At 36.4% G+C, this 12936-nt stretch overlaps 1 protein-coding gene across 1 annotated transcript in view; it reads left to right on the forward strand.

Moving 5' to 3' along the window:
* Positions 1 to 370: 370 nt before the first annotated feature.
* The window catches only part of LOC145692161 (glutamine amidotransferase-like class 1 domain-containing protein 3, mitochondrial), a 65506-nt gene continuing 52940 nt past the window's right edge, over positions 371 to 12936 (forward strand). The window contains exon 1 of the mRNA XM_081767462.1: positions 371 to 573. The gene's annotated coding sequence lies outside the window, so the exon portion shown is untranslated. The remainder of the gene's footprint in view (positions 574 to 12936) is intronic.

Consider the following 12936-nt stretch of genomic DNA (forward strand, 5'->3'; position numbering starts at 1 on the left):
GAGTTTATATAACTACTGTGAAGGGTCGAACAGAATTGTACTTCTGGTTTTAAAGTTATATCCTTTCCAATCCAGGGATTGTTTTTGTGATCACCCTGTATATGAATACATCATAAACTTACGTTGAGCTGTATTGTGCATTGTGTTTTAAAGTGAATAGTAACTGAATATTTTGAATTATAATAGCGAAAACACATTGTTTTGCCCATAAGCTCATAAGAGAGTACTGGTAATATTACTCTAACTGGTACTCATTGCTAGAAATAATAGTCACAACCTTATGATTTTTTTTTAACATATTCGAAGATGGTTCATAATAACCTTATGAATTATTATGAAGAAGAAAAGGATACTCACAGATTATTAAAGAATAAACAAACGAATGAATAAATAAAAGCTTCTATTTTTTAAAAATTATTAGAACAAATTTTATGTCGTAAAATTATTTTCAGTGTAGATTGTTCTCACACCATGCCTTAAATAATTAGTTCAGTGATCGAAATTCACTTCTATTTATCATCAATGGAATCATTAATCTGCGGTTTGAATTATATCCATTTCAGTTTCTGCTAGGTAAGTGTAAATTTGTCCTGTTATTGACATAAGCTATTCGTTATTAGTATTTTAATTTAAATTCATGGAAACATAACAAATATAACTTTCATGTGAACACGTCAGTGGTACGAGGGAATAAATACTTATTTTTGTGGCAAAGCCTAATTCTAAATTGCTAAAATTTAAGTAATCTCAGCGTGAGTTAGGGCGCAATCTTGACGTGCACAAATTCCTTTCTAAGCTCTTTTTTCGATTTCATTAACCAAAAGTGTTACTTCCACTTACTGATAGTGAATTACAGATCTTTTCGATTATTTTTTCTTAAAATAGTTCTAGCTATGAGACTTAAAGCTAAGTGAATTGTAATAGCACATTCATGCGATGCTTAAACCTAACTATTTTCTTTTCTTGGAAATAAATATGTAGTGGTAAACCTTTTGATATAACAAGGTGATGTTTGAGTATTTTAGAAACTATTTCCACAGATTGTAATTATATACAGGTATTTATTACATTAAACCAGTGCACTGGCGGAACTCTTAAGGGAAGTAACATCAGTAGAGGGGGTAAGTTTAATACAGCTTCAGGGAGCTACATACATGAGTTAATACGTTAAGAAGTTTTTTTCTTAGTTTGTAGCTGTAAACTTTAAATATTTACTATTGTGACTTCTCTCATGAGCCGCCACTGCATCAGTGAAGACGCCACTTTAATTTCTTGGGGGCAAGCGGAGAGCATTATTTTTGTGTATATTTGTATATATATAACCTCATCTATGTTGAAAATTTGATCAAGATCGGTCGAGTAGTTCAGGAGTTATTAAGTTTTATTTATTTTTAATACCCCCTCCCTCACCCCCAACCCTCCGTTCTACAATCAAAGTGAATAGCCTAAAACCAGCCCAGTCTCGAACCTCATCCATGTTACAAATTTGATCGAGATCGGTCTGGCGCTTCAGGAGATTTAGAGTCACAAACATAGTGATTTTCAATTTTATATATATAGATTTGGCATAGCACGAAATTAGGTAGCACTGCGAATGTCTTGGAAAGGACTTCTCCAAGATAAGTGGCTGTCAAAAAGTATTGGAAAGACCTTACGTTTCTAATTAAGAAATGGATCGATAGTCGTTGATAATGGTATAGATGCGTTTGAAACATAAATAACCCTCACCATTACACTCATGTGATCCCAGTTCTCATTCTATACTGTATCTGAGCATTTGAGATAAACGCTTATACCTTGTTCTTAGGCTAGTTTTAGACGGAAGCATTTATCGTAGCAAATATCGTATCATCGATATTCTACCGTATAAGGCTAGTTTTAGACGGAAGCATTTATCGTAGCATTTCTCATAGCAAACATCGTATCATCGATATCCTACCATGTAAAGTAGCAAATGCTATAGCATTTCCCATGCCATGGCATATTCTATGGCATTTCTTGTCGATAGAACCTGCTCTATTTTGTAGCATTTTCCCCAGCATTTCTGGTCCGATTGCAGCGCCGTGGTGTGCTAAAAAGAAGCGAAAGATTTTGTGCCAAATATCCATGCTCTTTGTTTTGTGTGGGAAATTGAATTGTAGTAAAGAAAAATGAGTTGGAATAGGGATGCTCTTTGTCCACATACTTCTTTGTGATTTTCGTTTTTTAATATGACCGGCGAGAACTGTTGTTACAATTATTATAGCTTTAGCTACTTCACGCTTAATTTCGAAGCCATAATTGCGCTCTTCTCCAGTGATTTATTTGCTAAGTCACGACAGATGCTTATCAAAATGCTACCATTTAAAAGCACCATGTACTTTTAATGCCATAGAATAATATATGAAATTTTTGGCAGCACATCTGCTACGAGAAATGCTACGATAAATACTTCCGTCTAAAATAGCCTTAGAGATCATTGCCTTATGCAGAGTCGTTTTGACGTATGATTAGCGTCATACTAAAAACCTGACTACTGCGGGAAACATATATGTTCGTCGAACTCTAGTATGATACTAATCACGCGTCAGAATAACTCTGCACAAGGCCCTATATATTTAACCCTGTAGCTATAAGAACTTCTAAACACAAAAAGTTAAACTAAAATTTACTGTTCTTGCACATAACTGGGTAAAATTTACTGTCATGTCTGGGTATAAGAAACAGTTCTGCGAACTAAAAATATTTTAACAATCGTTCTAGCGAACCGGCCGAATTGCACCACTGGTAATAGATAGTTAGAAATATTTATCTAGAATCGATTAAGCATCCCAAGAATATGCTCAATCTCCATCCTTAACTCTCTAATCATAGAAATCGGATTTCAATATTGATCTATATAGAGGCGTAAGTGATGGGTGGCTGAAACTCTGCACAGTTGCCAACTCCATATATATTGAAATTACCACACATTCCTTATTCCTCTATAACACACGAAACTCCAGAAATATCGATGTTGTAACTTTAGTTTCTGACCCTCCCTCGTACAAACGGGCAGACGGGGTAAATTAAACTTTTAAAAACAATGAAGGTCCAGGAATTCAATGCCTATACATAGCAGCGAGCATACCAATTGAGGGTTAATCTAGGATATTTTCTAGTCATGAATAAGAAGTAGTCGTACAGTTGTCATTTAATAGTACTCAAATGATATAGCCAGTGGCGTATTTAGGGGGGCTTTCGGGCTTAAGCCCCCCCGAAATCTTACTTACTATAGTAAAGTATATGAAATAGCTTGCAGAATTTTCACATTTTCAGGCAAAGCCCCCCGAAAGTTAGCAAAGCCCTCCCCGAAATAAAATCGTAAATACGCCACTGGGTATATCTTTGGCATTCTTACCCGGATTAGGAAATACTGCGACGCCACTAGTAGTAGTGCTCCCTGTATAATACAAGCCCAGCCTGTTAGCTATCTCCCTGCATCTCAGTTCGCATTACCAATTCCTCTTAGCAAACATTTAAACACCACCAAACAGTTTGCAAAATGAGCAGATATAAGTGACTACCAAACCGGATCTGCTCTTAAACGGATTATTCTCCGACGTGGCGTATTTTTACGTAAACGGAGGAGTAAGCAAATAAAACTATTGTTATTGGAATGGCAACAACACGCACTGGATTGATACATCAGCAGGCACGTAGCCAGGATTTCGTGAAGGGGGGGGGGTCCGTGACATGAAATACTGTGGTCATCACACCAGGGGCTCGATCATTCTAAACTATTTTACTGGAACATATATTGGTTCGTTTAGCCAGGATTTCGTAACCGAGAGGGGAGGGGGGAGGGACACGAAATTCTGAAGGACCAGGAGCTAGATCAATCTAAACTACTTTACTATCAACATATATTGGTTTGTTAAGACAATAGAATAAGAATATGTTGGCAAGTACGGTATTTATTAACAAACTATGAAGAAATCTCGAGTAAAATAAATAAAAAAAAAACGTACTAAAAAAAGATTATACAATATTTACGTCCTTCCTCTGTTTATTCAAATATAACAATTTCCTTTCATTATGACCTCGACTATTATAAAAAAGTACATATTCACTATTATAAAAAGTACATACTCAATAATGTCTTGTAAAATATTTTACGATATCTGCATTCCTTTCTCTGTTGAATCAAATGTTAACAGAACTTTCTTTCCACATAAATTCTTGTTTTTATTATTCCGTCAACTACTGTCTGTTCCAAATGACAGGTTAAAGGAGCAGTAGAAAATTGTTTTTGGAAATAACATGTTTGATACTGAAAATTATGATAAAAAATGTCCACGCTGTTACACAACGACACAATGCTTTCGGAAGCTTGAAATCTCCCTGACTAGTAGCAGAAATTCTGAGAATTCAGTAACTTTTCTAGAAATTTTAAATTCCCTGACTCTTCCAAGATATCTCTCTCACCTCGCCACCATGTATTGCAAGTAATACAAATCTCCTCATAAGAAAGAGTAACCAAAAGCTTCCTGTAGTTTATTTTTAACGATGATCCTTCTTTTTCTCATTTCATTTTGTATAATCCTTCCTTAATTTTTTCATTTCTGGTCTCGAAGGAGGGGGGGGGGGGTCCGGACCAGAAATATAATTGACCAATTGCCACCAATATCATTGACCTATTCTTCATCTACGGCACATTGAAAGCCGACCAATAATAAAAAAAAAGCTTATTACAGGGAACGATTTTATGCCTAAGCAGCACTTTATTCGTTAACGTAAATTAAAAGTAACGTAAGCTAACCTAACTCGCATTTAATGTAAAAGGGATAAAATATTTAGTGAAAATTTGATGGCGTTACTACAAGATCAATTGATTCTGTTTTCTAAATGATTTAATGTAGTCTATTAAAGTCCAAATGCCTGGAGAAAGTTAGGAAAGAAATGCTAATATAGTTATTCATGCACAGGTTTGAAGTAGATCAGTACGCTGTTTCGCTTTCATTTGTTTTCATAGTTTCGGTCAATTGTTTTGGAGTGCCACCTATCAACAAGTACATAAAACGTGATTCAATACATCTATGATCGTGCAAATGTTGTTTCAGGTCCATTCGAGACTCTTGTTCAAGTGTCTTGAACAATATTCCTTTGAACGTGTAAAGGAGGTGGGCGGATAAGGGCCATTTTTCGCCCATCAGACAACTGAAAAACGAAGTGTCCGATTCCGACAAGTTTGCAATGTATTTGTATACTAGAAGATATGTTGCATATGTAGAGATAATAGATACGTGATAAAGAAAATAGTAAGTCATAGAAATGAGTGCCCAAAAAGAGGTCGTTTCAGCGTTTTGCGACATTTTGGTAATGTTTGCTGTCTTTGATGGAGACTTTTAGGAAGAAGGAGTCGATGAACCAAAATAAATCTGACACGTCATAATATAACGCTGTGTAACCTTTGATGTGAGTACTAATTGATTTTGGTTCAGTGTGTCCTTCTACCTATTAGAGAACAAAATGTATTGCGCGAGAGTATAGAGCGATGACTACCGTTTATACGCTGTAATGTACGAGTTCAACTGGAGACTCCAGCTCTGATGTTATTTACCGATTGTGACTGAAAATATATGCTCAGCATGTCAATAAAATATATAAAGAAAATGTATTGTTTGCGCGGAAGTGTGTGTAGGACAGCAAAAATAGAGACAGCACGTTGTGGAGTATTGAGAAAGCGTGTCATTTCTGAAAGTGGTATGAGTAAAAGTGCGAGCAGGAAAACCAGTCGCAGAATGGCATGAATTTCTGCAATATATATATATATATATATATATATATATAAGAATCATACATACCACGCGTCAATGAAGTACCTATGGGAATTCATTGATACGCTATATTGCAATACTGAGGGAAAGATGAAAAACAACGACCAACAATAACTTCCTGATGTATCCGATCCAAGTTAATACATACCCATACCCACAAACTTCCCACTCCCATATATATATAGCCAATCCTACACTCACGAGCACTTAAGTGACGAAGGTATGTACTATGTGTACATACATCATGACGATGCTTCTGTTCTCCGAGTTCAGTAACGATCACGACACATAAGATTTAAAACCTATAATATTTGGATCAAAACAGAGCAAAGCAACATCGCACACATACAGTGGTACTGTCAATGTAAAGTAGGCGCACGGGTCGTCAGATGTTGTGCGCATGTTGCTTCCGTACTATGGTTTCTGGCTTACTGGCGCCACAATTCCACCGCAGTTAAGAAACCAAGTCTAGAATATACTCATACACTACAAGATGACGCCTGGAGGATGGTCCAGTGGCGATTCGGATGACGATAGCAAGCACGATGCCTAATCTACAAACTAGCTACAAGTGTCTCCAGGTGTCTGATTATTATCTATGCTTGATTATTTCCGATGTAATATATTGATCTCATGGTCGTAGTAGACTTCATTCTTCTTATTCTTGCCGTTAGTGTTCTATTTACTATTGCTTTCTCGGATTACAACTCATGACATTAGTGTTTACGTTCCTTCATTAACACACGACTTACCTCTTTGTTTATTTTTTTACCTCTCACTTGTAGCGCTTTCCGTTAAAATATATTTGTTTTCTTATTTTTATGAGGTATACTATTGAAAACCATGCATTTCACATCTCGGGCCTGATGGGCGAAAAATGGCCCTTATCAGCCCACCTCCTTTGAGGTATTGAATGTTCTTGTTCAAGCTTTCTTTGAAGGTGTACAAACAACATTACAAACGTGGATATGTCGAACTGCCTGGGCCAGCAATTTTCTTGGAGAGAAATCGGACGTCTGAGATTGCTCGTGTGGCCACCACATTCTTCTCTCTCACACAAGGGCGCCCACCAGGAGGGCAAGGTGGGGTGCCCGCCCCCCTAAGAGGAAACTGTATTTGGGAATACCGAAAACCCAATACAATTTTAACTTTAGTTACAGCAAATTTTGAAATTATATTTGAAACGTCGCTTATACTTGCACCCCCTTGGAAACCACAACATGGGCGCCCTTGCTCTCACATCTCTGAATTTCTATAGGTGGAGTCACTTTCAGGCCATGGTTTACTCCATCGAGAGCTGGAATTAATAGCACTTGATGCAACTAATTGAATATTTTGTGCTACCGTACGTCAATGCATTGCTAACTGTGCATGAGGAGTGCAGGAGATGTGCAACACAGTAGGTTAGGTGGTTTCTTTGAGCATGTGTTGTGACGACAACAGATGAAAATAAGCCATAACTAATGAAGATTAGTGATAAAACAAACAAGACAGCGGCATTTCATTTCTGCTAGAAAACTTCATATAAAAGTTGTATCGCATATCGACTTCACTATTAAAAATAAATAAATAAATAAATAAAGTTAGATTCAATATAGCACTGGTCACTTGTGTTTCTGAGGTTGTTCCACTCTCAAATATCATATATGGGCATGTGGACTCCCCAACCCAAAGCCTTTATTGTGTCATGTTCTGTCACCTTACTTTTGGCCCATCCTGCATATTACGTATATCAATTTCCATTCAAACTATATCGTGTATTGTAATTTAAAAAAAAAAAAATCTGGAGTTTTCTTTAGTTCAAATGCCTAGTTTTGTTTCTACGATACACTGTGCTGTTTATCACATAATGTAGCATTTATTTGTGCAATTATTTATTCTTTTCTCTCCCCCCCCCCCAACTACGTAAATGCTTTCAAGCTTTAGTTTGAAGACGTAGAAATTCTCATGATATTGTGGTAAGATTTAAAGGTAAAGTATGTGATACGAATATTCAGTCTTCCTTGCAAAAACTCTGAGACAGGCTCACACCCAGAAGTTTTTATTGGGAGGTTTGCAAGCTTTGGCGAGCGGGTCCAATACTACAAGTCATTTCGTCTGTGTAGTATTGAATGGTATAATTCTGCACCAGAAGACACGATAAGTAATTGTAAAATACTTCCACTTATATTTTCAGGAAAAAATGATAGAACTACAGGTGAAATATTGAATATAAGATCAATTCTTCATGCTACATCAATCATTTCCCTGTTGAACAAGTATAGTTTTGTTGAGAAAGTGTAGAAATGTATATTGAGTTAGGAAGTTCTTTTTGGGAGGGGGTCCGGATCCGGTGGATCCCCCGTGGGTGCGCCCCTGCTCATTAAAATACCGTTTTGTTCCTGATATAAATTGTGCAGTCACAGCTATGGTGATAATCCCCGCTCTTAGAACTGGTAATTCAGCAACAATTTCATACGTCTAGGGTAGGGATGGCCAAACTTTTCCGGAATCGGAAATTTCACTTTCCGGATTTTGGGAAAAATTCTAGAATTCGAAAAAAATCCGAAATTTAGAAAATTCCGGAATTTGGAGAAAATCCGCAATTTTTCTGATTTTACTTTCCGGATTCCGAAAAGTAAAAATTCCGGAATTGGCCATCCCTAGTCTAGGGCTACCTCTAATTTCCTCTTGAAATAATCCATTGCTGCTAAAAGTTTTGAAGGATTCAATAGATACATTTTGGGAGGTGGACCATATATGCTAATGGCACTTAACATCCTGGCTTAAGTGGTACCCTAGTCAAAAGTTGAAAAAGGACCAGCTAAGTTAAGCAATATACCCCAAACAATACACTGGTGGAAGTTACACCTCTCTAAGTTTTTTTCCTCTTACATGCTTTGTAGATTTAAATTTGTGTTCAGAGGGACCTGGCTCTTCTTCAACTCCTCTCTATCTCCTAAATTGTGGAAGAGGATCATAACATCAAAGCTCTTTATTTTGATAAATTTCGTTGGAATGGTTTAGAGGTTTTGAAAATGATTTGTTTTGGAGGAAGGACCAAGTATCTTGGACAATACGTGGTTACAGGCTAGTCTTATACTCTATTGGTTTAAATTTTATTTTTGACCTTTGTTTCGGGTTATAATTTTAACGGCACCTTGAATTCGCTCGATTGAATATTTGGTCCTTGCTAAATGTTGACGCTTGTCTCTTTTAATTGCCCTGAATCTTTTTTTATTTTTTTAATAAGCCTCCTTGACTTATATCTGATATCATCAAAATGAAAATTTGGACAGTTGGACCTTATCGCCCTTAGTAAAAAAAATTGACACGATTGTTTGTAACTTTTATATTTTGACACCTGACCACTTCCATATCGTGGTTTTACAACGATCCAAAATTTAACCGTTGACTACTTGCTTTTGTGAGTGAGGGTTCGGTAGGGGACAGTTATCGTCTTCCTAGTCTCTTAAAACTTAAAAGAGGTAGTAAAATTTAAACATCGCACTTGAGTTCAGGCTTTCTTCCTGAAAGTTTTGTCAGATGGACTGTAATGGGACATATTTGCTACTAAAGGACACCAGGCCCGCAACCAGAGGGGGGCTAGGGGGGCCTGGCTCCACCTAAACTTTTCGTGGCCTGGCCAGACCTTAACACAAAATGCTATTATTAATACAAAAAAAAAAAAAAAAAAAATAGCTATTTGTAAGAGAATTTTTAATGACTTGCCTCCCTCCTAACATATTCATGGCCTCCCAAACCTCTGTGCTTGGTTGCGGGCCTGAAGGACACATACATATAATCGCAATTTACTTTTATCTTAGTCCGGAAATATGACTGGAAGAAACTTGGGTCGAGCTAGATTTTGATTCAAATACGAATCCTGAGGGATGAAGATGGTTTAAATATACATAGTATAAAACATTTTCGGGGGATATACTTTTCCCGTGCGAAGGGCAGGTATTTCATCTATAGTATATTATAAATAAAAATGAAATCGAGGCTGTCTATTACATCACAACGGAGAAACAGTTGAACCGTTTGAATTGAATTCTTGAACACACCACCTATTTGCTATATCGGCGGATCCAGGGGCGGAGGGGGGCGACCGCTTCTCCCCCAAAGGTCTCTTTTTACTTCGAGCATTTATCGTTGGAAAATACAAATATGACTTTTCCCGACCGATTTAATCTAGTGTGACAAGTATAGCAGAATCTAATCAAAATGTGTAGTACTTAATACAAACATATTTGAATTGTGAATACTTCCGTCCCAAGTTCTCTGATCTGGTGCTTGGGGTCCCGGGTTCGATCCCAGCCCCCGCCAAGTGAACTTTGTGGTGGACAAACACCGTGCTCGTGGGTTTTCTCGGGGTTCTCCCGTTTCCTCTCACTTTCTTCATTCCACCATTTCACTCATCTCTCATCATCACCGTCTCCTTTAGTCTAACAGGCATAATCGTGGGACGTAAAACTCAAAAATTTCATTTCATTTCATTTCCAAGTTCTCTGAGGCGGTCGCCATAAACCCCAAAGAAGCGAGAATAAGATTCTTTCATTGGACGAACAGCTGTAGAAAGGAGGGAAAGTCGGCTCACTCTTTGAACTAAAAATGTATATTTTAAAATTGTGTCCTAGAAAAAAGGATATGGAAATGAAATTTGGATCCCCAAGCTTCAATTGCCTTTACCTTAGAAATATAGAATCTTCAGCGCTCCTAACCGAAATGCTCTCTGAATCTGAGACTTTTCGGTTGGTTGATTAATTCATATGTATTTACGTCGTTCGTCAAAAGCGATGCTTCACAGAACGAGAATTAGAGTTTAAAGTTGGCTCTGAACCACTGTAGTGCGCCGAGAATCAAACCACAGAACCTCACGCATCAAAGACCAAAGGTACGTTCGCTAGCTACTAGATCAACAGTCATGATTTTTGGGTTTCAACACGGAAACATAAGGAACGGACCAGGAATTCATTGTGACTTTTAATTGCATTTCATCTTTTCTTGTCGCTTAAGCTAGAAACTTGAAATTAATAGAGTAGATAAGATTTGTGACGTAGGGTATCACTAAGGAAGGATTTTTTTTTTGAAAATTCCAAGAAAGGAAGGGGCTGCAATGGAAATTATTCTAATAAGATAGCCCTCTTTCCGAATCCTTTAAGGTTAGAGACTTGAAATTTGGTATTTGGATTTTTCTTTGAAACAAAAATTGACACGCGTTTCAACGGTTTTTGATACTTTAATAAAATCGGGAAAGAAGTATGGAAAGAGAAATGGGTGGGGATTGCAACTGTTATAATTAGATATCAATATCTAAGAATCTTTGAAAGTTAGAAACGTGGAATTTGGTATATGGACTTCTCATTTAATATAATTCAATACGTCTTTCAGCGTTTTTGATACTTTACCTAAAAGGGAAAATGGGGTGCGAATAATAATAATAATAATAATAATAATAATAATAATAATAATAATAATAATAATAATAATAATAATAATAATAATAATAATAATAATTATTATTATTATTATTATTATTATTATTATTATTATTATTATTATTATTATTATTATAAGATGCCCATATCTGGGGATCCCTTACGGTTAGCGACATGAAACTCGGTAGTTTGATTTTTCATTTAAAATAACTAAAAATGTATTTGAGCGTCTTTTCCCCACTTAATGCAGAAGGGGAGGAAAAGAAGTGGGGTGGTTCATTAAAATGCCTTACAAGGTGTTTGAATTTCGTGACAGTTTTAGCTCAATTCAATTCTATATGAAAGACACAGGAGGAAGAACGCGAAATATTATGCCACAGTAGCACTTAGGAGCATTTGCTATATCGTGCTAGGCCGTGTGCCGAGCAAATTGGGGGTCTGGGGGTGAAGCCCCCTAGGTGAAGGTTAGTATAGTATAATTTTATCGTTGTTGTAGGGCCTAAGCATAGCTATAATTATACTGTTTCCAAAAGCTTCATTTCAGAGATTACCTAATTGAGCAAATTTCCAATCTCCTGCTCCTAGTCTGGTCTAATGCTTTTTTTTTTTTTCCTTTACATACTCAAATTATACTACTATGAAAGCGGTGTGTTCGGACAAAATACCCTATACGGATCATCAGCCGAAAGAACATTTTAAAACACTAAAAAGATTGAAGACATGGTTAAGACCCAGGATGGATGCAGATCGACTTAGTGGCATGACACAACTTACACACCAAGACATAAACGTAATTTACAATCGTGTCATCGACAGAATTGCCAGAAACAAGAAAGGACGTAGATTTAAGTTTGTGCTGTAACTTTCACAGAGATGGACTGCAAGGTGACTAAGGTCGTTGTGTGGTTTCCGCCCGTTGTGGTTTTTGTCCGTAATTATTTTCAACTCGTGGGTATTCGCCAAAAGTTATGAGTCTGAGTCTAAAGTTGAACTTCTTGGATGTATCTGAAGCTCAAACAAAATCAAGAAAGATGAACTCGAAAAAGTTTTTGATATTGATTTTTTAAAAATCTTTAACTGAAACAAACGGGCACAATTACAATCTAAAAAATGTGTATATATATTATATTTTGAATAAACAGTTATATATTATACGATATTTGATTTGTTTGTTTAATGTCCCACGGTTGTGCCTGGAAGGCTAAAGGAGACGTGGACCTACTAGTGGAATCCAAACCACTTTCTTTCGTTCAACTGTACCCCACGGGAATCGAACCCGGAACCACGCGCACCAAAGGTAAGCGTGTTAGTCATTTGGCCAAACGGGGTCCATATTATATCTGAGATGAAAGGAAAACAATTCTTTATTCTCTATCGGTAATTTCGTTTAAAGGTGAGAATTTTTCATTATTAAATTTTAATTTGCATTTTTTTCTCAAATATCTGATAGTGTCAAATAATATCGCCAGTCGGTATGTTAAAGGAAATATAGTTTATGTGCAATAATGAACGGAAACATCACTTTGGTTTTACATTTTTTGTAGGCTTTGCTAATCTTTCAGATGGTTTCATTTTTTACTATTTTTGCATTATAATGGCTTATATTGTGATTCTATATAATTTTAGTTCATATTTTAATTCATTTAAAATTTATATGCATTTCGTGCTAGATCTGACAAAATTTATGTTGAGTTTGTGTAAGTGAAAGTTTAGTATTG

Source organism: Thermobia domestica, chromosome 1 (assembly GCF_964235325.1).
Source record: "Thermobia domestica chromosome 1, izTheDome1.hap1.1, whole genome shotgun sequence".
Classification (NCBI taxonomy): Eukaryota; Metazoa; Arthropoda; class Insecta; order Zygentoma; family Lepismatidae; genus Thermobia; species Thermobia domestica.